Source organism: Danio rerio, chromosome 2, assembly GCF_052040795.2.
Source record: "Danio rerio strain M-AB ecotype USA chromosome 2, GRCz13ab, whole genome shotgun sequence".
NCBI classification, from domain to species: Eukaryota; Metazoa; Chordata; class Actinopteri; order Cypriniformes; family Danionidae; genus Danio; species Danio rerio.
In genome coordinates, this window is record NC_141022.1 from 1,044,424 (window position 1) to 1,071,054 (window position 26,631).

The 26,631-nt window shown below is 38.8% G+C and overlaps 2 long non-coding RNA genes across 6 annotated transcripts in view; both read right to left on the minus strand.

Moving 5' to 3' along the window:
- The window catches only part of LOC147836973 (uncharacterized), a 307,385-nt gene that overhangs the window by 172,280 nt on the left and 108,474 nt on the right, over positions 1 to 26,631 (minus strand). For all 5 annotated transcript variants that reach the window (XR_015478067.1, XR_015478066.1, XR_015478068.1 and 2 more), the window contains exon 5: positions 5,297 to 5,554. This is a non-coding gene — a long non-coding RNA (uncharacterized LOC147836973). The remainder of the gene's footprint in view (positions 1 to 5,296; positions 5,555 to 26,631) is intronic.
- LOC147846171 (uncharacterized) lies at positions 7,295 to 11,125 on the minus strand. The gene is made up of 3 exons (XR_015478089.1): positions 10,530 to 11,125; positions 7,695 to 8,594; positions 7,295 to 7,647 (listed from the first exon to the last, which is right to left on the minus strand). It is a non-coding gene; the product is annotated as an uncharacterized LOC147846171 (long non-coding RNA).

The window sequence follows — 26,631 nt, forward strand, 5'->3', positions numbered from 1 at the left end:
TTTTTTTTTACAGTGTGTAGACTGAAAACGTAGCCCTGTGTACACTTCTGGAGATTGCAAATTAAGTAGCCAGAGGTGCGTACAGTATGGCTGAATTTCGTCTTTAAAACGAACTCTGAGAGGAGGTATGATGCCGTTCCTTTAAGCGCTATCAGCTGACCGCTTACCTCCATGTGAACAGCTTTACTGCTGTTACCAGTTTGTCCAGTGACTCGCTGCATACATCGGAGGAATTGAGACGCAGAGAGGAGTTGATTGGTTCGAGTCTGGCGAAGAGCGGTCCCAGAATTAGGTAAAACAAAAACAAAAGCCAAAAAAATAAAATAACCCAGCAAATAACAGGGTGAGAATGTGGTGAAATCTGAAAACGGGATAAAAATCAGACGAGATTGCTTTCGAAAACACTGTCGGTTGGGTTGAGGGAAGAGGTTGGGTGTGTCAGTCAATCGATCAGTCAGTCAGTCAGTTGACAGCATCCTCTGGTGGATTTACGCGAGAACAGCAGGCGCAAACACTCGCAAGAGAAATTTAGGATCCCGAAAAGTGTACACAGCGTCCTCTGGTGGATTTACGTGAGTACAGCAAGCTCAGACAGACGCAAGAGACGTTTAGGATCTCGAAAAGCGTACACAGCGTCCTCTGGTGGATTTACGTGAGAACATCAAGTGCAAACAGATGCAAGAGAAGTTTTGGATCTCGAAAAGCGTACACAGCGTCCTCTGGTGGATTTAGAGAAGAACAGCAGGCGCAAACAGTTGCAAGAGAATTTTGAGTTTTCAAAAAGCGTACACAGCGTCCTCTGGTGGATTTACGTGAGAACAGCAGGCGCAAACAGATGCAACAATAGTCTAGGATCTCGAAAAGCGTACACAGCGTCCTCTGGTGGATTTAAGTGAGAACATCAAGCGCAAACAGATGCAAGAGAAGTTTTGGATCTCGAAAAGCGTACACAGCGTCCTCTGGTGGATTTAGAGAAGAACAGCAGGCGCAAACAGTTGCGAGAGAATTTTGAGTTTTCAAAAAGCGTACACAGCGTCCTCTGGTGGATTTACGTGAGAACAGCAGGCGCAAACAGATGCAACAATAGTCTAGGATCTCGAAAAGCGTAAACAGCGTCCTCTGGTGGATTTAGAGAAGAACAGCAGGCGCAAACAGTTGCAAGAGAAATTTGAGATCTCGAAAAGTTTACACAGTGGATGGATTTGTAAAAACAAAAACTGCAAGAACACAAACCTCCTGAGATGGATTTTGGCACTCTCTAGAAATGCGTATAGGGGTATGTAGTACGTATTCAGAATGAGCCTGGGTTGAATTTTTTTGTTGCTGTTTCTGCTCAGGATTTTGTTTAAAAACACATGTAGATTTATGCTGTATGATTTTGAGAGTATAGGAGCTGATAATGCACTAAATGAAATAAAAATAACTTTTATTTAAGAATTGCAATGATTGTAAATCAGTCTCTCATATGATATATCTACTAAAAGACAGAAAATGTTACTTTACAACAGAGATGGCCATATTAGGGCCAACGTTGGCCCATGGTAGGTTTTGATTTGGTCCATCCTCATTTCTATTTTAATGATACTTTTTTGTTTGTTTTGTTTATTTGCTAAGCTACAAAAGCTAATGCAAATTCAGCATTTTAATAAAAACACATCAGCTTTTTAAAAAAATACACACTGTCACTCGACAGATAGAGGACACTCCGGAGATATCAGTGAGCAAATGAAGGCAGGTTCTGCTTGGCTAATGTATTCAGCATTGAGCTCCACTGTGCTGTATGTGATTGTTTATGTTTTTATTGCATTAAATTATAATTAAAAATATACTGCATTGGTTAATACGATTTAAAGTAATGTTTTCGATTTATTTAAAAAACATTTTAAAATAAGAAAATTACCCATGGCAACTTTAATGTAATATAGCTTGGCATTTTTACCATCGGCACAGGTCTTACTGATATTTAGTTTTTGGCCCTTCATATGAAAAAGTTTGGGCTTTACAAAACTATTGTACCAATGTCATCTAAACATTTGCATTTTATCCAATAATATAGCTGACATTAATATAAAAGCTGAACGAATGTATATTTATACACATTTGCATGAGTAAATAAATAGATCACGCTAGAAAATATGTGTTTCTTACTTGGAGATTTGTCTTATTTCTAGTCTAAACATCTAAAATGCTTCAATCAAAAGTATTTTATACACCTGGTTTTCAAAAATAATAAGTCTAAATTAATTGAGTTTTTCCCTAAAACAAGCAAAATAATCCGCCAATGGGGGAAGATAAGTAATCTGATGTCAAAAGGAAAAACAGGATTATTTTTCTAACTCCATTGTCAGATTATTTTGCTTGTTTTAAGGTGAAACTCACTTCATTTTGACTCATTATTTCTGAAAACAAGACTATAATTCATACTTGTCCAGTAAATGCTTCTTGAATTAAGAGTTTGTAGACATTTGGACTAGAAACAAGACAGGAAAAGCATTTTAGCGGTGTAAATAATGAACTCAAATATCTGTGGAAATCTTAGCGATGAGTGCTGAGCAAAACCAACGTCTCCGATTCTTTATTTTCAATTGAACCTTATTAATAATCATAAAAGGAAACACTAAATGTGCTTCGTGTGAGCTGAAATGATGTAACGTTAAACGCCTGTTCAGGGGAGAGACGTTCACTCTTTCCACACACACCATACACAAGCCCTATTATGCCGACACACACTCTCTACACCTCTAACAAGCTCTTTTCTGAAAGTGATCCACAGTTTCTCCCTGAGGACTCGCTCTGGGCGGTCTGTCTGTCCTGCCGCTCCCAAAACTCCATCTGTCCAATCAAAACATAGTGATCCCGAACTCTTGCACCAGATTAAACCAGGCCACTTTTCTCTGTGCGTTTCCCCCTCCTTCTGTTCTATTTATACCCGGGGACATTCCTGAGAATATTAGTAATGATGGGCTCCAATAAAAGCACGGGCCGCTATGTTTCTCTGCATTCTCCTGGTCCTCGGAGGAGATCTGAGTGATGGTCCTCGGGGAGGCCGAACTCCTCAAACTGACCTCCCATACAGACTGAGCTCTAGTTCACCGTATTGTTCTGTTGATTCTTGTGTGTTGTTCAAATTGACCACACTTTGGTTATGTTGGGGGCTGTTTTTGCCCCCATTGACTTCCATTATAATGACATTTTGTTGATCGCAGAGCCGTCAACGTTTGTTCTCCCCCTGCTAAAAGGGGGAGGCGCCACAGAAACAAATAATCCCTGTCCCATTTCTAAGCTGTCAAATTCCTTGAATCATTGGTAAACAATCAATTAAAGCAGGGGTCACCAAACTTGTTCCTGGAGGGCCGGTGTCCTGCAGATTTTAGCTCCAACCCTAATCAAACACACCTGAACAAGCTAATCAAGGTCTTACTAGGTATACTTGAAACATCCAGGCAGGTGTATTGAAGCAAGTTGGAGCTAAAACCTGCAGGGACACCGGCCCTCCGGGACCGAGATTGGTGACCCCTGAATTAAAGGATTAAACACGGTTGAAATCAAGAGGGGACAGGGCTTTTTCTGTCACAGCCCCCCGTCTGTGGAATGGTCTGCCTCTACATATTAGCTCATGTCCTTCCCTTGGTGCTTTTAAGTCTCATTTCTGTCTCTTGCTTTTTGATTGCAAATAATGAGTTTTAATCTGTCTTATATATTTTGATTATATATTTTGATTATATATATATATATATATATATATATATATATATATATATATATATATATATATATATATATATACATACAGTTGAAGTCAGAATTATTATCCCCTTTTTGATTTTTATTTTCTTTTTAAAATATTTTTCAAATGATTTTTAACAGAGCAAGGAAATGTTCACAGTATGTCTGATAATATTTTTTCTTCTGGAGAAAGTCTTATTTGTTTTATTTTGGCTACAATAAAAGCAGTTATTAATTTTTTTTTAAACATTTTTGGAACAAAATTATTAGCCCCTTTAAGCTAATTATTTTTCCCGATAATCTACAGAACAAATCATCATTATTCAATAACTTGACTAATTCCCCTAACCTGCCTAGTTCACCTTATCAACATAGTGAAGCCTTTTATTGTCACATTAAGCTGTATAGAAGTGTCTTGAAAAATATCTAGTCTAATATTATTTACTGTCATCATGGAAAAGATAAAATAAATCAGTTATAAGAAATGAGTTTTTAAAACTATTATGCTTAGAAATGTGCTGAAACAATCTGGAGTTACTTTTGACACTGAGTTAAAGTTTGATAAGCAAATAAACTCAGTCGTCAAAAGTGGTTTCTATTAATTAAGGAACATTGCCAAATTGAAGCCTTTTCTTTCTTTTAAAGAGCTGGAAACTGTCATTAATGTTTTTATTATGTCAAGACTGGACTACTGTAACTCTTTGTATTCTGGAGTTTCACAGGCATCAATAGCACGCCTGCAGCTGGTTCAAAATGCAGCTGCTGGGCTTTTAACTGGGACAAAAAAATGTTCTAGTATCTCACCAGTTTTATCATCTCTTCACTGGCTCCCAGTCCAATTTAAAATTCAATAGAAGTTATTGCTACTAGTTTTTAAAAGTTTGAATGGTCCGATTTGCATCTCTGAGCTTCTTCACTGGCACACTTCATTGAGGCCAATCAGGTCTGAAAACATGTTTCAGCTAGTTGTCCCCAAAACGCAGTTGAAATCAAGAGGTGACAGGGCTTTTTCTGCTGCAGCCCCCCAACTGTGGAATGGTCTGCCTTTACAGATCCAGTCATGTTCTTCACTTGGTGCTTTTAAGTCTCATCTAAAAAAAATCACCTTCTGTCTCTTGCCTTTGATTGTAATTAATTAATTTTAATCTGTTTTATATATTTTGCACAATTTTTATATATAGGTATAGATTTTGTATGCTGGTTGTTTTGTAAAGCACTTTGGTCAACATCTGTTGTTTTTAAATGTGCTCTATAAATAAAGCAAACAAACAAACAATCTTCCCAAAACAGAACAGAAATTGGAGAAAAAAAATAAACAGGGGGGCTAATAATTCTCACTTCAACTGTATATATATATATATATATATATATATATATATATATATATATATATATATATATATATATATATATATATATATACACGTTATAAGTATAAGTATAAAACTGATAAAGGTTCCATAATGCATTTTAAGAGGAGAAAAAAAAAACAAAACATGAATCACAAAGAACGTAAAACTGCACCCTTACGTATATATATATGTTTTGGTTTGTTGAGTGTGGGACGCACCTTCTGGCTGCTGCTTTTTCTTTGCGGTAGGTTTCCCTGGCTTTGCCACTTGTGAGGCCTGTGATGTACAATGTCCAGAAGTCTGACCGTGGGGGCTCCTGGAGTCACTGAGGTGGAAGAACGAGATTTTCCCCACCCAAACAGGATCTCCGGGAGTTTGGGGAGCAATCCAGAGATGTGTTCTCCAGAACCCACCGGCAGGTCAGCGTAATCCATCATCACACCCCCTGGACTACTCATCAGCCACGAGATGAGGAACTAAAAGAAGGAAACAGCTGGGAGTTACACACAGCTCTGCTCGTTTGCAATCAAGCACAGATTTGGTGGTCGGTGAACCCCAAAGCACCCTCTACTAATCTGAGATCAACAGCGAAACCGTGCTAATGTGGAGGCATGTTTGCATCTCAATCATTGTGTTGTTCAGTAATTCAGTCTACAGCGTTCGGCGTGAGGGTCAGAAATGAGCCGTCTTCAGCAAAGCTAATATAAAGCAGATCAATATAATTTCAGGGTCAGTTGGTGTTTCTGTGTGGAGTTTGCATGTTCTCCCTGTCTTGGCGTGGGTTTCTCCCAGTGCTCCGGTTTCCCCCACAGTCCAAACACATGCGCTAAAGGGAAACTGATCAACTAAACTGGCCGCAGTGTATGGTAGTAAGGTCAATATTGAACATTTATACAGTATGTATGTGTGTAAAGTATCTGTTGAAGTGCTTCTCGTATGATATGTGAGCGACCCGTACTGCTTTACTGTAGATATTTTCTTGAACCGCGACTGAAACTTACGCAAACTGAATGCAAGCCTGATTAAGGTGACCCGTACCATACCGTACTGTACCACTCAGTGGAAACAGACCATTAGCGTGGACATGTCATGGTCAAAAGGAACTTTACAGTACCCCTTTTCATCAGTTCCCCTATAGCGCATGTGTTTGGACTGTGGGGGAAACCGAGGCACCCGGAGGAAACTCAGGCTAACATGGGGAGAACATGCAAACTCCACATTGAAACACCAACCGGGACTCAAACCCGTGACGTTCTTGCTGTAAGGCGTTCATGCAACCCAGAGTGCCAGCGTGACGCTGGGCTGAATTTAAACAAACACAGTTGAATGTTACTAAATTTAATGTGATTGTTTTAATTCAGCCCTTCAGCCAAACTGTTTGTTAACACTTGCCTTAAAAAAAAAAGAGTCAATTCAGTGAATCACTTTTTTTTTCAGCACGAGAAAGGGAAAAAAAGAGGAGAAAACTGACTCTGACGGAGAGATAAGAGAAGAGGGATGAGGAGGAGGAAGACCCTCCATCGACACTATGCTGGGAGTGACCAGAAATCAGACCTGTGGGAGACTTTTCCATCAGCACAGCTCCATTACACACACACACACACACACACACACACACACACACACACACACACACACACACACACACACACACACACACACACACACACACACACACACACACACACACACACACACACACACGCGCACGCACACACACACACACACTCAAGAATGTTTTCCCAATCCCAGTGTTGATATACAGATATGTAGATTTCCTCATATAGTGTAACAGATTGTTTCTGGTGCTTTTAAATATCGCTCTGTTTGACCGAGTATGTTGAACTCCGGGGTTTATGGAGGAGAAATGTGATGGGGATTTTAGGCCTGTCGACCTGAAGCCACAAATGGGATGAAAAAAAATATCAGGGGTCACAGCATCAGCCTACAGCGGGGCCACACATACCGCCGAATGCAGGAAAAGAGAAATCCACTCCTCTGGTGTTACTGGCATGCTCGTTTACCACAATATTCATATTTGTATTGATCTCAAATAGTTAATCATAGTACTCGAGGTCAAACACTGCTCGAGGAATTTAGCACAACACGACCAATCATGCACTTAATCTTATCACTTTCTGTTCATCTGAATATTGACACACAATTTTGACATACAAACTGCTTCATAACATGAACTATCTTTGTTTTTTTTATTTGATAATGAAGCTAAGTTAGATGCACGTCCATTACAATTTCGCAGCACGTTTTGATAAAAATTGATAGCGGAATTGTTTTGATTTGGATTTTAAATGTACGCAATTCGTAGCTACTGTAATGTATACAGGGTTTTTGAACCATACTACAGTAAAGAACTAAATCTACAGTTGCTATGGTAACTCAACAACTATAGTAACTGATCTGTTGCGGTGATTCTACAGTTGCTATGGAAACACGACAACTATAGTAACTTATCTGTTGCCGTGATTCTATGGTTGCTATAGTAACACGACAACTATAGTAACTGATCTGTTGTGATTCTACAGTTTTTAGAGTTGCTATGGTAACGCAACTGTAGTAATTAATCTGTTGTCATGATTCTACAGTTGCTATGGTAACAACTATAGTAATTAATCTGTTGTGGTGTTTTTTTTTACAGTTGCTTTGGTAGCACAACAGCCAGTAATTAATCTGTTGTGGTGATTCTACAATTGCTATGGTAACACAACAATTAATCTGATGTGGTGTTTTAAAAGTTGCTATGGTAACACAACTAGTAATTAAGCCGTAGTGAAGATTTTACAGTTACTATGGTAACAACAGCTATAGTGATTGATCTGTTATAGTGACTTTACAGTTGCTATGGTAACAACAGCAATAGTAATTAATCTGTTGGATTGATTCTACAGTTGCTATGGTAACCAACAATTATAGTATTTAATCTGTTGTGGTGATTCTACAGTTGCTATGGTAACACAGCAACAATAGTACTTGATCTACTGTGGTGGTTCCACAGTTGCTATGGTAACACGACAACTACAGTAATAAATCTGTTGTGGTGATTCTGCAGTTGCTATAGTAACAGCAACAATAACAATTGATCTGTTGTGGCGGTTCAACAGTTGCTCTGGTAACACAGTAGTAATTAATCTGTTTTGATGATGTTTACAGTTGCTATGGTAACTCAACAACTATAGTAATATAAACGACCGACCCAATGCTGTTGTTTTCTACCTCAGTTTACTGTAATATTTTACAGTGTGCTATACAGTTTATCAGTTAGATATAGCTAATACTACAGTAAGCGTTAGCATTGATTAACAAAGACACATACATATAATTTACTAGTAATAAAAACACTACAGTATTCACTATACATTACTATAGTACTTTTTCATGTGGATAGAAATTTCCCTGCTTACAAGGACATTTCAGATCTGCGTGGAATCTTTTAAAGTTAAAACATGACTAATATTTTTCATGTACACATAGTCATGCTCTAGAACTACTCCAGATCTACTTACATTTACATTTACATTTAGTCATTTAGCAGACGCTTTTATCCAAAGCGACTTACAAATGAGGACAAGGAAGCAATTTACACAACTAAGAGCAACAATGAATAAGTACTAAAGGCAAGTTTCAGGTCTGTAAAGTCTAAGAAGGGAAGTGTTAGTAGTTTTTTTTTTTTTTTTTTTTTTTTTGTACAGTTAGTGTGATATTCAAAGAGGCAATTGCAGCTTAGGAAGTGAAGTGGAGACTAAATAGTTGAGTTTTTAGTCGTTTCTTGAAAATAGCGAGTGACTCTGCTGTTCTGATGCAGTTAGGGAGTTCATTCCACCAACTGGGCAGATTGAGCGTGAGCGTTCGCGAAAGTGATTTTTTTCCCTCTTTGGGATGGAACCACGAGGCGACGTTCATTCACAGAACGCAAGTTTCTGGAGGGCACATAGATCTGCAGAAGTGAGTGCAGATAAGAAGGTGCTAGGCCAGAAGTCACTTTGTAGGCAAACATCAGAGTTTTGAATTTGATGCGAGCAGCAACTGGCAGCCAGTGCAAACGGACGAGCAGCGGAGTGACATGTGCTCGTTTAGGTTCATTGAAGACAACTCGTGCTGCTGCATTCTGGAGCAGTTGAAGAGGCTTGATAGAGTTAGCTGGAAGCCCAGCTAGTAGAGAGTTGCAGTAATCCAGTTTGGAGAGAACAAGAGCTTGAACAAGGAGTTGAGCTGCATGTTCAGATAAGAAGGGTCGGATCTTTCTGATGTTATAGAGTGCAAATCTGCACGATCCAAGGCTTTTCACCATTTTGGATGCAGTAATGGTTGCCCCGTCCATCTGGATTGAAAAGTTATGGTGTAGAGTCGGGTTGGCAGAAACTACAAGCATTTCCGTTTTTGCGAGGTTCAGCTGAAGATGATGATCTTTCATCCAGTGTGAAATATCCAACAGGCAGGCTGAGATACGAGCTGGAACCGAGGGATCATCAGGATGAAAAGAGAGGTATAGCTGGGTGTCATCAGCATAGCAGTGGTAGGAGAATCCATGTCTCTGGATGACTGGTCCTAGAGATGATGTGTAGATGGAGAAGAGAAGTGGCCCAAGAACAGAGCCTTGAGGTACCCCAGTGTTTAGATGCTGTAGGTTGGACACCTCTCCCCTCCAAGACACCCTGAATGACCTGTCAGAGAGGTAAGATCTGAACCATTGTATAACAGTGCCCGCAACGCCCAGTGACTCGAGCGTAGATAGCAGGATCTGGTGGTTGACAGTGTCAAAAGCAGCTGACAAGTCCAGCAAAATGAGTACTGATGATTTAGAGTCTGCTTTAGCCAGTCTGAGATCCTCCACGACCGAGAGCAGGGCAGTCTCAGTTGAGTGGCCTTTCTTAAAGCCGGATTGCTTGTTGTCCATGAGATTGTTTTGAGTAAGAAAGTCCAGGACTTGATTGAACACTACTTTCTCCAGAATCTTGGCCATGAATGGAAGCAGGGATACTGGTCTGTAGTTTTCAAGTAGCGTATGGTCCAGGTTGGGTTTCTTTAGCAGTGGGGTTACCCTAGCCTGCTTAAATGTAGTGGGGAATAAACCAGAGTCAAGAGATGTGTTAATTATGTGAGTCAGTGTTGGTATGACTGCAGGAGAGATGGCTTGCAAGAGATGAGAGGGAATGGGATCGAGTGGACAGGTGGTTGCATGGCTAGATAGCACAAGTTTGGACACCTCAGACTCAGAGAGCTGAGAAAAAGAGGTGAGTGTGTGTGGTGTTGGTGTTGTATCTTGCGTGTTTGTTGTAGGTGCAGCAAATTGAGCACTGATTTTTGCAGTTTTGGTGCAGAAGAATGTAGCAAAGTCATCAGTAGTAAGTGTGGAGGATGCGGGTGGAGGAGGAGGATAGAGGAGGGAGGAAAATGTTTTAAAAAGTAGGCGAGGATTAGTGGCATTGTTGATACTTTATAAACAGCGAGTATGAGGGAAATGCACAGAGCGGAATGACCTTGCCTTTCTGCTGTAAGGAATAGGCCTTTTTTACACACGCGGGATATTCAGTTCCGTCCCAGCGTCTCTTGTTTTAAAGGAAAGCTGCTGTGTATGTTGGCTGTATCTGATGGCGCAGTGAATGGGGGGCACCTCTCGCGGAGACCCTCACTTTTTCCCTCGTTTTCTTCTCTCTTTCAGCAAACAGTACCTTTCTGTTCCGCAGCGAGACTCTGTCCTCCCTCGCCGCTTGCCCTCTCTCTCTCTCTCTGTCTCTTTCTTAAATAAATCAGTGTTGGTTGGGGCTCGACCGTCATAAATCAAGGCCTGTCCACTGCTGGAGTCTGCCCAGTTTAGTTGTCACTGCCTGGCCTTCACTCAGGATTAATTAAAGCCCTGATATAAAGGCCAGATGTGCTGGGGCACTCACTCACTCACACAGTCACTAACACACACACACACACACGAATGCACAGCCATATAGGTGCACATGCACACACTGACACAAGTAACCTATGCACATTAATACAATTCAGATTACAGCTCATTTAGACATGTCTACAACACTACGAAAAAAATATATAAACACATAAACAGTCAACAAGTTTAATAATGAAAATTAAATGCATTAAAAGGTTATAGAAATGCTGCAAACGTGAGTATGTGTGAGAGAGAACTAGACAAAAACTTTATTACACTATCTGAATGAATGTGTAATTGTGTATTGTGCTTGATCGTTACATTTTAATAATAATATATCTATTTTTTATTTTCTCTTCAATCCTCATATTGGTTTTATTTTTTATTTATGTATATATTTATCAAAGTTACAAGTGTGTGTTATTTTTTCTGCATATATTTGTGCATTATATAATCACTTTACGATTTTATTCATTCATGTAATCTGCAATGCTTTGGCAATGATTGATACTTGTTGCACACATCAATACTTGCTGCATCACAAATACGAATATTTAACAATTTATACAAAATAAATCACTTTCTTCGCAAGTTTTTCTTCTACATTGTCGGGTGCAAATAGACCCAAAAGGACAGTCAAACCTGAGGTCTTTACCATTGTAATAATAACTTGTACTTGTAATTTGTAATAATTTACCAATAATAATAACAATAATTATAATAACCAAATGTTTATGTCAAGGTTTAATAGTGCAAACAGGCTCTCTGTTAAGTTTTGACTTAAGGTTGGGTTAGGGGAGAGAAATTGCACACGCAACTACTGGACTCTGCTGGAGGGAGTATGTTGGAGGAGTGGAGGAACAAAAGAAGGAGGGTTGGACTCTGATGGAGGGATGGAGGGAGTAAGTTGAAGGAGTGGAGGAGCAGAAGGAGGAGTGTTGGACTGATGGAGGGATGGAGCGAGTATGTTGAAGGAGTGGAGGAGCAGAAGGAGGAGTGTTGGACTGATGGAGGGATGGAGCGAGTAAGTTGAAGGAGTGGAGGAGCAGAAGGAGGAGTGTTGGACTGATGGAGGGATGGAGCGAGTAAGTTGAAGGAGTGGAGGAGCAGAAGGAGGAGTGTTGGACTGATGGAGGGATGGAGCGAGTAAGTTGGAAGAGTGGAGGAGCAGGAGGGGGAATGTTGTTGGACTGTTGGACTGATGGAGGGAGTAAGTCGGGCAGTGGAGGAGCAAGAAAAAGGAGTGTTGGACTGATAGAGGGATGGAGGGAGTAAGCTGGATAAGTGGAGGAGCAGAAGAAGGAGTAATAGACAGATGGAGGGAGCAAGTTGTAGGAGCAAAAAGAAGAGTGTTGGACTGCTGGAGGGAGAAAGTTGGATGAGTGGAGGAGCAGCATGAGGAGTGTAGGACTGATGGTGGGATGGAGAGACTAAGTCGGGCCAGAAGGAGGAGTGTTGGACTGATGGAGGGAGTTAGTTAAACAGTAGAATAGCAGGAGGAGGAGTGTTGGACTCTGATGAAGGGATTTATCTTACTACACTGTAAAAAAAAGTTGACTCAACTTAAATTTGTAAGGCATCTTGCTGCACAGTGTTTTGAGTTGCCTCAACTTTAAACCCAAGTACTGCTCTTGAGTCGATTTAAGTTGAGTCAACTAATAGAGCTGTGCAGCATGTTGCCGTACAATATTAGGTGGAGTCATCTCGATGCTTCTACAGTGTATTGGGTTGAATGGAGGGAGTCGGTCCTGCAGTGGAGGCTCATGGGAGTTTGGTCTGCTTGTGGTCAGTCGCCGCTCTGTCTGACTGCCAGAGTCACTCCTGCACACAGGAAATGAGCGTTTCCAGCTTCCTCTTTTCACACAGCTCTCGTCTGTTCTGATGTTTCCACACTTTCACTGCAGATCTCCACTGATCTCCCACTCCTGCTGCTTATTTTTTTTGTCACTTTTTAACAATTGAATTGATATTCGCTGCTGAGGATGATTAATAAAAAAAAACATTAAAATTAATGATAACATATATGACATATGTGTTAAATAAATGCATGTTAAATATTACTGGAGCGCAGAGTCCGGCGGGATCCTGCTGTCCCGCAAACACAGCTTCATTTCAGACGTGTCTGGCAGAGATATTAGATGAAAGACGAGTCAACATGTCTTAAATTATTACGGACATGTTTCTAATTTGCCCCGTCGACCTGATCTGTGCTCTTTGGAGCCCTGCGGACACCCACACCTGCTGCTCACACACTGAACACACACACTGAACACACACATGCTTCTGTTTTATCTCTGTAAATGCGAACACATCTGGGAGTTTATTTATTCAAATCAAATTATTAATTCAAGAAAAAAAGCATCATAACTTCAAGCAAAACAAATATATTAATATTGGTCTTAGCAGTTGTTACCATACATTTTCAAAGGTATTTCATAATATATATTACAGAGTCTATAGTGAAGTTAAATACCCTATAAGACCTTTTTAAAGACTCTTTCCATACAATTTAAGAGCTTATAACCACTTTAGGTTTCAACTGGAAACACTGGCGAGGTTTTAACTTATGAACAGTATATTTACTTACAGTTTTTCTCAGTGGCTTTGGTGCATTTTTCACAACACTATTTACATTTGCACAACAGGTCATGCATTTCTCAAAACAATTAGTCATTTGTGCACATCCTATAGCAGTTTCTCATTCCTTTCAGCAAATTGTGAATGCTTTCGGACATGCATCAATTGCTTTCATACAACTCTCTGCTATTTATAAAATTATCATCTGCTTATGTCACGTCAGTCAAAATTAACTAAACTTGTAAATGCTGAATAGTCATTGCAAATAAAACTAACAGTCTTCATTTCATTACTTGAGTCATTACATCCAAAAATGTTGAACTAGTTGTCAAAATCTTGCAAGCTAATTTTATAAAAAAAAATGTTTAAATCTTTATTTTCCTGAAAATGTCTTCAGTTTCATGAATGATTTACCGACCTGTGTATGTATGTTGGTTCAGTTCCTATATGTTCTGCAATATTGTTTACAGTTGTGCACAGTTCAACCCAAAGAGAGTTTATGTTTGTTGTAAATAAGGGTGTATTTATTCTTCTGCACAATGCTGTAAAAAAATTCAAACTGTAAAGAGCAAATGCAGAAAAAATGTGAAACATACATATTCAGTGTCTTGTACTCACTAAATGCAGTGATGTCTAACTTTACTGTAGTTTTCAATTGGCTGTGCTAATAGTATATAGTACTATCTTGAGCATTTTCACGAAGTTTTACCAAAATCAGACTTTTTTGCATTGAAAAAATGTCCAGAGTAAACTCATACTGAAAACATGACAAAGCCATTTGACTATCTTGTTCATAAACAATGGTGTCAGGACTTTTCATTTTGATGATACTGGGCTCTATTTTGACGGTCCATGCGCAAAGCGCAAAATGCTGGGCGCAAATGCTTTCAGGGCGTGTCAGGACGCGTTTTTGCTAATTTAAGGATGGGAAATCTGCTTTGCACTGTGGCGCATGGTCTAAAAGGGTTGAGTTTATTTTCTTAATGAGTTATTGGTGTGTTTTGAGAATAAACCAATCAGAGTCTCATCTCCCATTCCCTTTAAGAGCTTTGCGTCACGCCAAGAGCGCATTCGCTATTAACTGGACGCAAAGTAAGTCTAAGTGGAAAAACTGAGCATTTCACAAGCAAACAATTCACAGCTAACAGATTTTTAACAGAAAACAGTTGAACAGAGCATCTACAGCGTGAGAATGAGAGATAATGGATCTACTTTCACTTTCGCTCTTGGATAGGGAAACCTTTACACACAGACATCAATTAGCCTATAAATAATTAATTGTGTTTGTTAAGCGCAAATATTCGTTTCAAAACTATTTCTAAATTCAGTTCTAATTTCCAGCAAACGAATAAATGAACAATAATAATGAAGTGTGCTCAAAAACCTGAGTTATATCCTAAAACACATGCTGTGCCCCATATGGTCTAAAACCTGACAGGTGGAAAAATCTAAGCTTGTTTTTAATAAAACAAATATAAATATGGATATAATAAATAATACTGCTAATAATAATAACATTATACAAAAGCAAATTGTTATGAATGAACTGAAAAAGCCTCCCGAGATGAAGAAGACATAAAGCAGTGGTTTTTCATATTTATGTAGGCTAGAAAATAATATGTTTTGTAATATTTTATTCCTTTATATTTATATTCTATATCTATTCTTATTATATCCTATATATATCCTTAATATTTATATTTTTTCATGTGTAAAGATATTTGCCTATTGCTCTCTTGTGTGTATTAAGCAGTGTGTAAGCGAGGGGCAACTCTGCGCTGGAGTTTAGACCGGGTTAGTTTTGGTCTAATGAAAAATCTATTATAGTTTCTCAAAATAGCGACGCGCCAGCGGTCCACCTCAGAACACTTCCTTTTTACACCAGAACGCCTATGAGCGCACATATGAGCGCTAATGCATTTGCTATTTAAACAGCGAAGCGCAACGCCTCAAAACAACTCTTGCGCCAAGCTGAAACTACCAAAAGACTATTGCGCCACGCCCTGCGCCCCACTGCGCCGTGTATGATAGGGCTCACTGACTCTTTGATTGACATGAATACTTGCTTTTGAGGAATGAACTATCCATTTTGAGCATGTGACGCGCTTTTGCAGGTTATCAGCTAGGTTTTGCAGTTTGTACTAATTGTTTTGAGAAATGCATTAACTAAACTAAAACATTATTCATATACTGAATACAAATCTAGCTTAATCAGCAGGTTGTAGCACATAGTATTGCAGAAATAATGGTGCTGTCTTGGTAAATGCAGTAAACAAAACAGCATGATGACAAATCTAGCAGATGCCATAAACTACACAGCATCCTGATATTCGCAGATTTAAGGCAAGGCAAGGCAAGTTTATTTATATAGCACACTTCATACACAGTGGCAATTCAAAGTGCTTTACATAGACTATGTCTTGAGTGCCATTTTTTGGCCATTTCCAGTCTGGTTTCCAGCCATTTCCAGCCTGGTCTCAGCTGGTCAGGCTGGAAAATGACAAGCCAAATCCAGCTTATACCAGCTTTACCAGGCTGGTTTAAGTTGGATATAGCTGGTTTTGGCTGGGCTCCCAGCTTGGCTAGGCTGGTCAAGCTGGTTTTAGCTGGTCATCTCCCAGCCTGACCAGCTAAGACCAGGCTGGAAATGGCTGGAAACCAGCCTGGAAGTGGCAAAAACCCCTCTAAAACCAGACTGGTCAACCAGCTAAAACCAGCCAACCAGCCTAGGCTAGTTTAAGCTGGATTTTTTAGCAGGGGTCTGATGTACTCACTGTGTGTGTGAGAATGTGTGCAGTGACCACTGCTGGTAGTGGATGCTTGTGCATGTGTGTGTGTGTGTGTGTGATCTGCTGTAATGTTCATCAGTGTTTTGGGGTCCCCGGGGCTGCTGGACCACACAGGAGGATGCAGGAACTCAGGATCGCCTGAAGATTCTCCTGACACACATTATGATGCTGAAACACTGTGTGTGTGTGTGTGTGTGTGTGTGTGTGTGTGTGTGTGTGTGTGTGTGTGTGTGTGTGTGTGTGTGTTGTTTTAAAGGGGACCTATTATTCCCCTTTTTACAGAATGTAAAATGCGTCTCCGCTGTATCTAGAGTGTGTGTTTGAGTTTGAGCTGTAAATAGCGCACAGATAATGTCCTCCAGCTCTCTGAAACTGACCCTTTCAGGCTTTGATCTTAATTGTGGCATTTTGGTGACTGTCGCTTTATATGCAAATGAGATTGTGCTCTACTCAGAAGAGGGCGGAGCTATTAATGCCTATATGAGCCAGATGTAAATCAGCAGTGTGTGTGTGTTGTCAGTGCTGGTCAGGTGTGCGTGTGTGCTTCATGCTTCTGTCAGTCTATGTGGCTCCTGTTTCTGTTCATCTAGAACTCCACATCTATAATCCTCTTAGTCTATGCTGACATTATCTCCAGCAGCTCAAACACTCTGATGGCTAATGGACAGACGGCTGCTTCTCACTCAGGGCTGCTGTTTATGCTAATGAGGGAGAGATGGTCACTAGTGGGCGGGGCTTTCCCCATCTGATGATACGTCAAAGGGGGAATGTCAATCAAAGTGCTTCATTCATTCATTCAAATTATAAAAACAGAATTAATTCATGTTGACCATTAGAGGCTGCTGGAGATACTCACACACTGATCACTAAGGGTGTCACAATCCTCCAAATCCTCGATTCGATTACATTTTCGTTTCTAAAGGCACGATTCGATTTGATTTTCGATTATGAATAATTAATTAATTAATGACCAATTAATTATTTGTAGCCTACCGTTTAAACTACCTGACCTGCATGGTCTTTGTTTTACCCATAAACAAATCATACAGTAAATGAATAAAGGCAAGATACACACATAATTACCACCTGTCAATCACTTTTTCTGCGGGACTCGTGAATGGGCAGTGATCTGTGTCGTTATAATGGCGTCGGTAAAAAAGACACACAACCAACAGGAACCAGCCAGCAGTATCTGAAGTGTTCGCTAAAATGACTAAGTACAAGTGAGTGAAAGATTGAAGCAGTCCTCTGACTGCCTGGACCTGCTGTCTCGAGCGCATGGCTGTGTGTGTGTCTGTGTCTGTGTGGTCACGTGATGTGCATTTTCAGAGGTAGAGAGGAACGAGGGCTGCTCAGAAATGCTACACGCCACTGTGGATGTCAAATCGTTGTCGTTCTAAAATGCCATTTAAAAACAAAGACAGTGTAAACAGGGCCTGAGTGTGTACTTTTCACCAGTGGATTTGCAACGGGGGCGGGCGGAGGATCGCGATGCCGGTGTTGTCTATCAGACGAACTGTACGTAATACGTACATAGCAGAGCTTGCAAAACTGTGTTTTTTTATCGACAACATGAACGTTGTCAACATAACTCACTGGAAATCCAAAATGCTTACACACCGGCGACTTCATTGAAAGAGGAGAGGGTTTAAGTTCTGTCGACGGGTCTCCTGCTTCTGCAGTTTAACGAGCACTTCAACAAGCCTGTTTTTTCCTCGCTTGGCAAGCCAAGCTGACGTGACATAATAGAAATTGAGCATAAAATTCGATCGATTTCGATTAAAAATCGAAATCGTGACACCCCTACTGCTCACACACACACAACTGGGGTTTAACCCTGTATAACAGTCATTTTTGCTTTAATATCATGTGATGGCTCCACTAGAGGGCTTCTGCAGATGATTTTTCTCTCCTAAATGACTTTAAGTGGATAATTGAGACATTTTTTCCAATCAAGTCTGTGGGAAAGAAAAACTCCCAATTTACCTGAACTCAGCTATACTCGAATTAATCTTAAAAGGGTGTGTTTTTATTAGTTAAATGTAAAATGTGTGGCTAATAATTCAGGGGGCTAATAATTCTGACTTTTCTTTCATAAATGTTTTAATCCTCTCATTAGACTGTTTTCTTTCTTATTTGTTTTCATTCATTCATTTTCTTTTCAGCTTAGACCCTTTATTAATCTGGGGTCGCCACTGCGGTATGAACCGCCAACTGTTTTACACAGCGGATGCCCTTCCAGCTGCAACCCAACAATGGAAAACTTCCATACACTTATTCACTCACTACTGACCATTTAGCCTACCCAATTCACCTGTACCGCATGTTTTTGGATTTGTGGGGGGAACCGGAGCACCCTGAGGAAACCCACACCAACAGGAGGAGAACATGCAAACTCCACACAGAAACACCAACTGACCCAGCCGGGGCTCAAACCAGCGACCTTCTTGCTGTGAGGCGATTGTGCTACCCACTGCGCCACCGTGACGCCTTTTTGTTTACATATTTTTATTAAAATTCCAAAAATGATAACTGTGTTTTACTTTTCTATATGTATGCATGCATTATATAATTACTTTTTGATTTTAGTAATTGCTTGTGTAATCTGCAATGCTTTGGTAATACTTGACAAGTCATGCCAATAAATCTCTTTTGAATTGAATTGAGAGAGAGGAAGATAGGGAAAAAGAGAGAGAGAGAGAGAGAGAGAGAGAGATTGAGCGGCTGCTGAAACCCGACTCTCCGTCCTGCACTCTTGACTCTCTCTCTGGGACTCTCGGTTTGGCCTGAACTTAATTGTGTCCCGATATAAACAACAGGGTGAGTGTGAGATCACAGCAGCAGCTGGACAGAGACTGAGACACACACACACACACACACACACACACACACACACGAATATGACGGAGAAATCAAACACGCTGACAGATCAACTATTATGAGCACACTTAGTTTTACATTATACTCATAATGTAAAAATAATCTGCTTGTCATCGATCTGTAAATAATTTGTGTAATTACATTTATAATTACATTATTGACCTTAACCCATGCTTAAACCAACCCATACGATCATAACCCGGCCCGTATCCCACCACAAGAACACCAGAAGTGTTGTGCAACGCAATATGAAGCTATGATGCAAGTACATAGTAGTTTAGGCCACTTTATTCAAAGTAGGACCGGGAAACGGGAACAGAGAACTGTCCAAATATGCAGAGATTTTATTTCCTGTCATGTAAATATACCCTAACTATTGATAAACCATTAACTAAGACATTTAGCTCAATCAACTACTAATTAGCTGCTTAATAATTGTCAATAAGGTCAGAATTGGGTTTAGTAATTGGGCAGGATTAGGCATGCAGAGTAAGATCATGCCTTATAAGTGCTAATAAACTGTGAATATCTTAATAATAGGCAGGTACAGTATTAAGGCAGCAGTAACGGTGTGAATTGCTTAAACTAAAGTTTTACCATGGTTTATTTAGCTCTGGTGTGAGTGTTAGAGATGATCTGTGTGAACAGAGTCTCTCTCAGACAGACACCCGCTCTGATCGATTCGTTCCAGCAGCCGAATGAACAGAGGGGGATTACATTTCATTAGTGCTGATCCTCATTCGACATCAGAGGACACTCTCTGTCTGAACACCACTCTCAAAATACTGTGGTACTATACAGTGAATTCTGTAGAGTTTAACCATACTGTAGTAAAGAAATTGAATTAATCAAGTGTGTTGACTCTACAGTTGCTATGGTAACAACTATAGTGATTGATCTGTTTTGGTAATTCTACAGTTGCTATGGTAACACAACTACTACAGTAATCAATCTGCTGTGGTGATTCTACTGTTGCTATAGTAACACAACAACTACAGTAATCGATCTGTTGCGATGATTCTACAGTTGCTATGGTAACACAACAACTATAGGAATTGATCTGTTGTGGTGATTCTACAGTTACTATGGTAACAACAATAGTAATTGATCTGTTGTGGTGATTCAATAGTTGCTACGGTAACAACAGCTATAGCAATTGATCTGTTGCAGTGATTCTACAGTTGCTATGGTAACAACTATGGTGATTGATTGGTTTGTGGTGATTTTACAGTTACTATGGTAACACAACAACAATAGTAATTGATCCGCTGTAGTGATTTTGCAGACGCTATGGTAGCAACTATAGTAATTGATCTGTTATGATGATTCTACAGTTGCTATGGTAACAACAACTATAGTATTCAATCTGTTGCAGTGATTCTACAGTTGCTATGGTAACACAACAACAAAAGTAATTGATCTGCTGTGGTGATTCTACAGTCGCTATGTTAACAACTATAGTAATTGATCTGTTGTGGTGATTCTACAGTTGCTTTGGTAAAAACGACTATAGTATTCAATCTGTTGCAGTGATTCTACAGTTGCTATGGTAACAACTATGGTGATTGATTGGTTTGTGGTGATTTTACAGTTACTATGGTAACACAACAACAATAGTAATTGATCCGCTGTAGTGATTTTGCAGACGCTATGGTAGCAACTATAGTAATTGATCTGTTATGATGATTCTACAGTTGCTATGGTAACAACAACTATAGTATTCAATCTGTTGCAGTGATTCTACAGTTGCTATGGTAACACAACAACAAAAGTAATTGATCTGCTGTGGTGATTCTACAGTCGCTATGTTAACAACTATAGTAATTGATCTGTTGTGGTGATTCTACAGTTGCTTTGGTAAAAACGACTATAGTATTCAATCTGTTGCAGTGATTCCACAGTTGCTATGGTAACACAACAACAATAGTAAGCGATCTGTTGCGGTGATTCTACAGTTGCTAAAGTAACACAACAACTATATTTGTTGAGTAGTTGTGGTGATTCTACAGTTGCTATGGTAACACAACAACTACAGTAATTGATCTGTCGTGGTGATTCTACAGTTGTTATGGTAACAACTATAGTAATCAATCTGCTGTGATGCTTCTACAGTTGCCATGGTAACAAAAACTATAGTGATTAATGGTTTGTGGTGATTCTACAGTTACTATGGTAACCCAATAACTATAGTAAGTTGCTATGGTAACAGGCATATAAACAGATCACCCAATGCTGTAGTTTTGTACAGCTATAGGGTATATTATACTACACTACCTCACAGTTTACTGTAGTAAAGACTAAATTATACTACAGTATTCATGAGTTTTTCAGTTCAGTTGTCTTTTTTACAAAGACTTGTAAGTACTATAATAACTGTAGAAACTGTATTGATGTGGAACTCCTGTTGTTTTCAGTTGCTTTTTTTAAGGATTGATCTTCGTCCTTTTCTGCCGAGTCCAGTTTCAGACTGTTTGTTTGCCTGTGAATTTTTGTCATGCTTACCATTTTACAGCCGCTGTGAACTATGTCTTGTATTTCAAGTATGCAATACAATGCTGTCGAAGAGATGTTTTAGTATGACAACAAGCTCAATGATCCTGCAAGCAAAGCAAGTCAATGTTAGCAAGTGTGGAGCATCAGTGCTGGATTCAAGAGAACAGCGTTCCTCTGAACATATCAGAATATATCAATACATCCATGGCAATGTGTGACTAGTGTTCCTATAGTATTAATGACCTCCAGCACTGTCAAGAGCATCTGTGCTCCGCGTCTCACGTCTTCAAACGCCACTTCGAGTTCATTGCGTGTCGGCATCATCTTCTGAGGTGATAGTCAGTTATTAAATAAGGAAAAGATTCATGCAGCTTCAATAAATACATTTTTACTCTTGATATTTGGTGGCAGACAATCAGTAAGTGACCATTTGTTCTCTTTGACTCGATATTTAATGGCTTTAAGATATTTAAGTTTTGCACATACATTTATTTAGCATTATTGTATGAAAACACAGCTACTGACAGAGTTGACATTTTCCAGCATGTTGTGCTGTACCTCAAGACGCGATCCTCAAACCAGAAACGGTATCTAAGAACACAGCTTTATTCATGGTCATCACATAGCTTCACAACAGTTCCAGACATTAGTTGCGGAGCCTCTGTGGGAACTGATGGAGAACAGTGAACGTCATCCTGGACCTGCCATCCCGGCATTCCCAGCTCAGGATAAGGAACGTTCCCAGGGCAGTGAATGTTTCACGTGTCTCGCTGCTTCCAGACGGGCCACAATTTATTCCTTTGGGCGACTGCCAGAGTGTAAAATGGCCAATTTGAGTGGGAGCTATTTAAACTCCGGCAATCTGCTCATTCCCTGCTCCTCTCGGCCTGATTTCACTCTTGACCACCAAATGATGCCGGACGTCTGCTCTCATCAGGACGCTTGTCAGTAGACGCTCAATCCCACGCTCTGCATTCACTTTTTTATGCTGCACTAAATGTCCCAATATTAGATCAAGTGATGTAAATCTCAATGTTCAGTTAATCACTTTAATTACATTTAAATTACTTTATATTTAATTGAAGTGCTGGGTCAAATATGGACAAATCCAACTGTTGGGTTCAATGGTTTATTTGCAGTCATGCATCTTTATCATCATTGACTTTTCCACAATCCATCTGTGGAAACACTGAAAGTTCTCCAGGATTTATAAATGTTCCATTTTTTTTTCTAATATTTTTCCAATTATAAATTTTGTCTCATTCTAAAAGTTAAATCAGGTTATTGCATCCAAGGATGGTCAAACCTATTGTTCGATTTTTAAAATTACATTTAAATTACCTCAAGTATTATCATAAATAAACCGTTTAACCCAAAGATTAGGTTTGTTTGTTGGATTATGACAAACCAGCATTTATTAGAAAGTTTAGCTAGTGTTTTTTTTTTTTTTTTTAATAATACTAAATGTTCTTTATTATTATTGACTGTTCCACAATCCATCCATAAATACCAAAAAAATAAATTTCAGGGTTTCTAACTGATCCAAATTTCTCAGCTTTCCTACTTTTTTCCCCTTGATTTTCTTTTAAATTAATTCATTTAATGTATTTAATTAATTAATTAATTAATTAAAATATTTAATTTATTTTACTTATTTTTTATTAATTTTATTAATTAATTAAATTACTTTATTTTATTAATTTTTAAAATTATTTTATTAATTCATTTAATTTTAAATACATTTTTCAGCTTTATTGATTTTGTATCACTCTAAAAATGTCAAGTGATTTTTTATTTATTTATTTATTTTTATTTACTTTTTTATTTCCTAATTTAATTTCATTATTTAATTTATTTATTCAATTAATTTACTTTATTATTTTATACATTTATTAATTTAATTTTTCAGCTTTATTGATTTTATATCACTCCAAAAATGTCAAGTTATCTACCTTAAATTAGGTAAAATACAACCCATTCATTCATTCATTTTCTTTTCGGCTTAGAACATTTATTAATCTGGGGTCGCCACAGCGTAATGAACCGCCAACTTATCCAGCACGTTTTACGCAGCGGATGCCCTTCCAGCTGCAACACATCTCTGGGAAACATCCACACACACTCATTCACACTCATACACTATGGACAGCTTAGCCTACCCAATTCACCTGTACCAGAAGCACTGTAAAAATAAAGCATTGTAGTAAGCAATATACATGTTGTACTATAATTTTTATACGCATGTCAATATAATAACAAGAAAGATCGGACAAAAGAAAGGAAGAAAAGTCTCCCTTAAAGTACTCTACTACTAACTGGCATCTGCTGGAGGATTTAAAGTTCACTCAAAGTTCATGTGAATCTTTGACGCTGACATCGGTAAAATAAAATGTAAAAAATTACTTTAGAATTTATAATTATAATATATTTTATTTCAAAATAAAATATTTCCCAGAGATGGGTTGCGGCTGGAAGGGCATCCGCTGCGTAAAAACCTGCTGGATAAGTTGGTGGTTCATTCCGCTGTGGCGACCCCGGATTAATAAAGGGACTAAGCTGACAAGAAAATGAATGAATGAATGAATAAAATAAAATAACCGAAAGGCAGTTTCATTCAGTGAACCCCCTTCGTGTGTAAAGCTGCCATGTAGTCCATCATTCTTCAGTCAATCAAAAAGCATCACGGCATAGCATTAAGGTCAACTAGTTGATTAGTCAGTGCAACCTTTAGTGTGTGTGGTGTTCAGTGTGTGTATTTGTATTATCATCTGCTGATCTGCATCCCAATCATCACCAATACTGCAGAAGACCTACTGGAACCAGCATGGACCAAGATTCTCACAGAAATCAGTCAAGTTTGGTGAAGGAGAAATCATGGTTTGGGGTTCATTCAGTATGGAGAGATCTGCAGAGTGGATGATCAACATCAACAGCCTGAGGGATCAAGACATCTGTGCTGCCCATTACATTACAAACCACAGGAGAGGGACAATTCTCCAGCAGGATAGCGCTCCTCACACTTCAGCCTCCACATCAAAGCTCCTGAAAGCTAAAGTGCTCCAGGATTGGCCAGCCCAGTCACCAGATATGAACATTATTGAGCATGATGAAGGAGGAGGTGTTGAAGATGAACACAAAGACTCTTGATCAGCTCTGGGAGTCCTGCATGACTTTATTAATCAGTGATGTGAGTCATGTCAGAGATGTATGGATGCAGTCCTGCAAGCTCATGATGGAGTCAGACACAATATTCATTCTGTCTCCACTGCAGCAGGACTTTATATTCTATACTGGACATTATTTCTGTTCAAGACTTTAGTCTGAGCAGAGTCAGACCGCACTGTCCTCATCAAATCAGTCAACATCAAGACATGATCAGATTTATTGAGCTCAAATCAGCAAAATCTAGAGGCCTTCACCTTTCATTGACACTTCTGATACTAAATCATCAACTAGAAGTCACGATATTATTTGATGTTCCTAAAACTCAGATAGGTCACAAGACTTTAGTCAGGTAGTGTGCTCTCCTCGCTCAGACAGTAGCCAAACCCGCGCCGTGACCAGCAGCTAAATATTCACAGGGTGCAAGAGTTTAACAGGTGAAAGTAATGGATTAACAGCCCACACCAGATGCACTGTGAGTTTTCCAGCTGTTCTTCTGCCTCTGTGTGTGTGTGTGTGTGTGTGCGTGTGTGTGTGCGTGTGTGCACATCGAAACATTTTAGCTGAGTTATCAAAACAGAGGCGCACTTATCAGTCGTCTGTCATTGAAGAGATACAGCCTACTGTCCCAACACACACGCTGATCCTCAGATTTACAACCCGCACTCTGCGTGTGTGTGTGTGTGGATACTGTATGTGTTGTATTTTTGTGTGGTGTTGTATGTGTGTTTTGTTCTGTAAGTGTGCATTGATTGTGCATGTGTGGATGTATGTTTCTATGCATGTATGTGTGTGTGTGTGTGTGTGTGTGTGAGTCTCTGGAGTTCAGTGAGTGTGTGTGTTGTAAGTTTGTGTGAGTATTGTTCAGTGTGTGTGCTTATTTGTGTGTTGTTCAGTGTGTATTTTAGTGTGTGTATTTTTATCTGTGTGCAGTGTGTGTGCACATATGTTTGTGTACGTGTGTGGGTGTTTATGGAGTTTAGTGAGTATGTGGTGTGTGTTGTAAACTTGTGTGTGTGTTGTTCAGTGTGTGTGAGTCTGGCATTCAGTGAGTGTGTGTGTGCACAGCATGTTTGTGTGTGGTGTTCAGTGCATGTGTGTGTGTGCATGACTGTAATAATAATAATAATATAAAATAATAATAATAATAATAATAATAATAATAATAATAACAACAGTTATAATAATAATACTACTAATAATAATAATAACAATAATAATAATAATAACAGTAATAATAATAATAATAATAATAATAATAATAATAATAATAATAATAATAATAACTGTAATAATAGTAATAATAATAATAATAATAATAATAATAATAATAATAATAATAATAGTAATGAAATAAAATAATAATAATCACAGTTAAAATAATAATAATAATAATAATAATAATAATAATAATATTATAAGTAATAATAATAAATAATAATAATAGTAATAATAATAAAATAATAATAATAATAATAATAATAATAATAACAACAGTTATAATAATAATAATAATAATAACAGTTAAAATAATAATAATAATAATAATAATAATAATAACAGTTAAAATAATAACTAGAATTGTACATTTCCTAAAGGAAATGTGAATGGGGTTTGCGTGGCAAATCGATGGGGTACAATGTATTTGTTTTTGTAGCTAGGGTGTTCTGAATGGTTGCTAGGGTGTTCTGAGTGGTTGCTAGGTGGTTGCTAAGGTGTTGCTAGGCGGTTGCTAGGGTGTCCTGAGTGGTTGCTA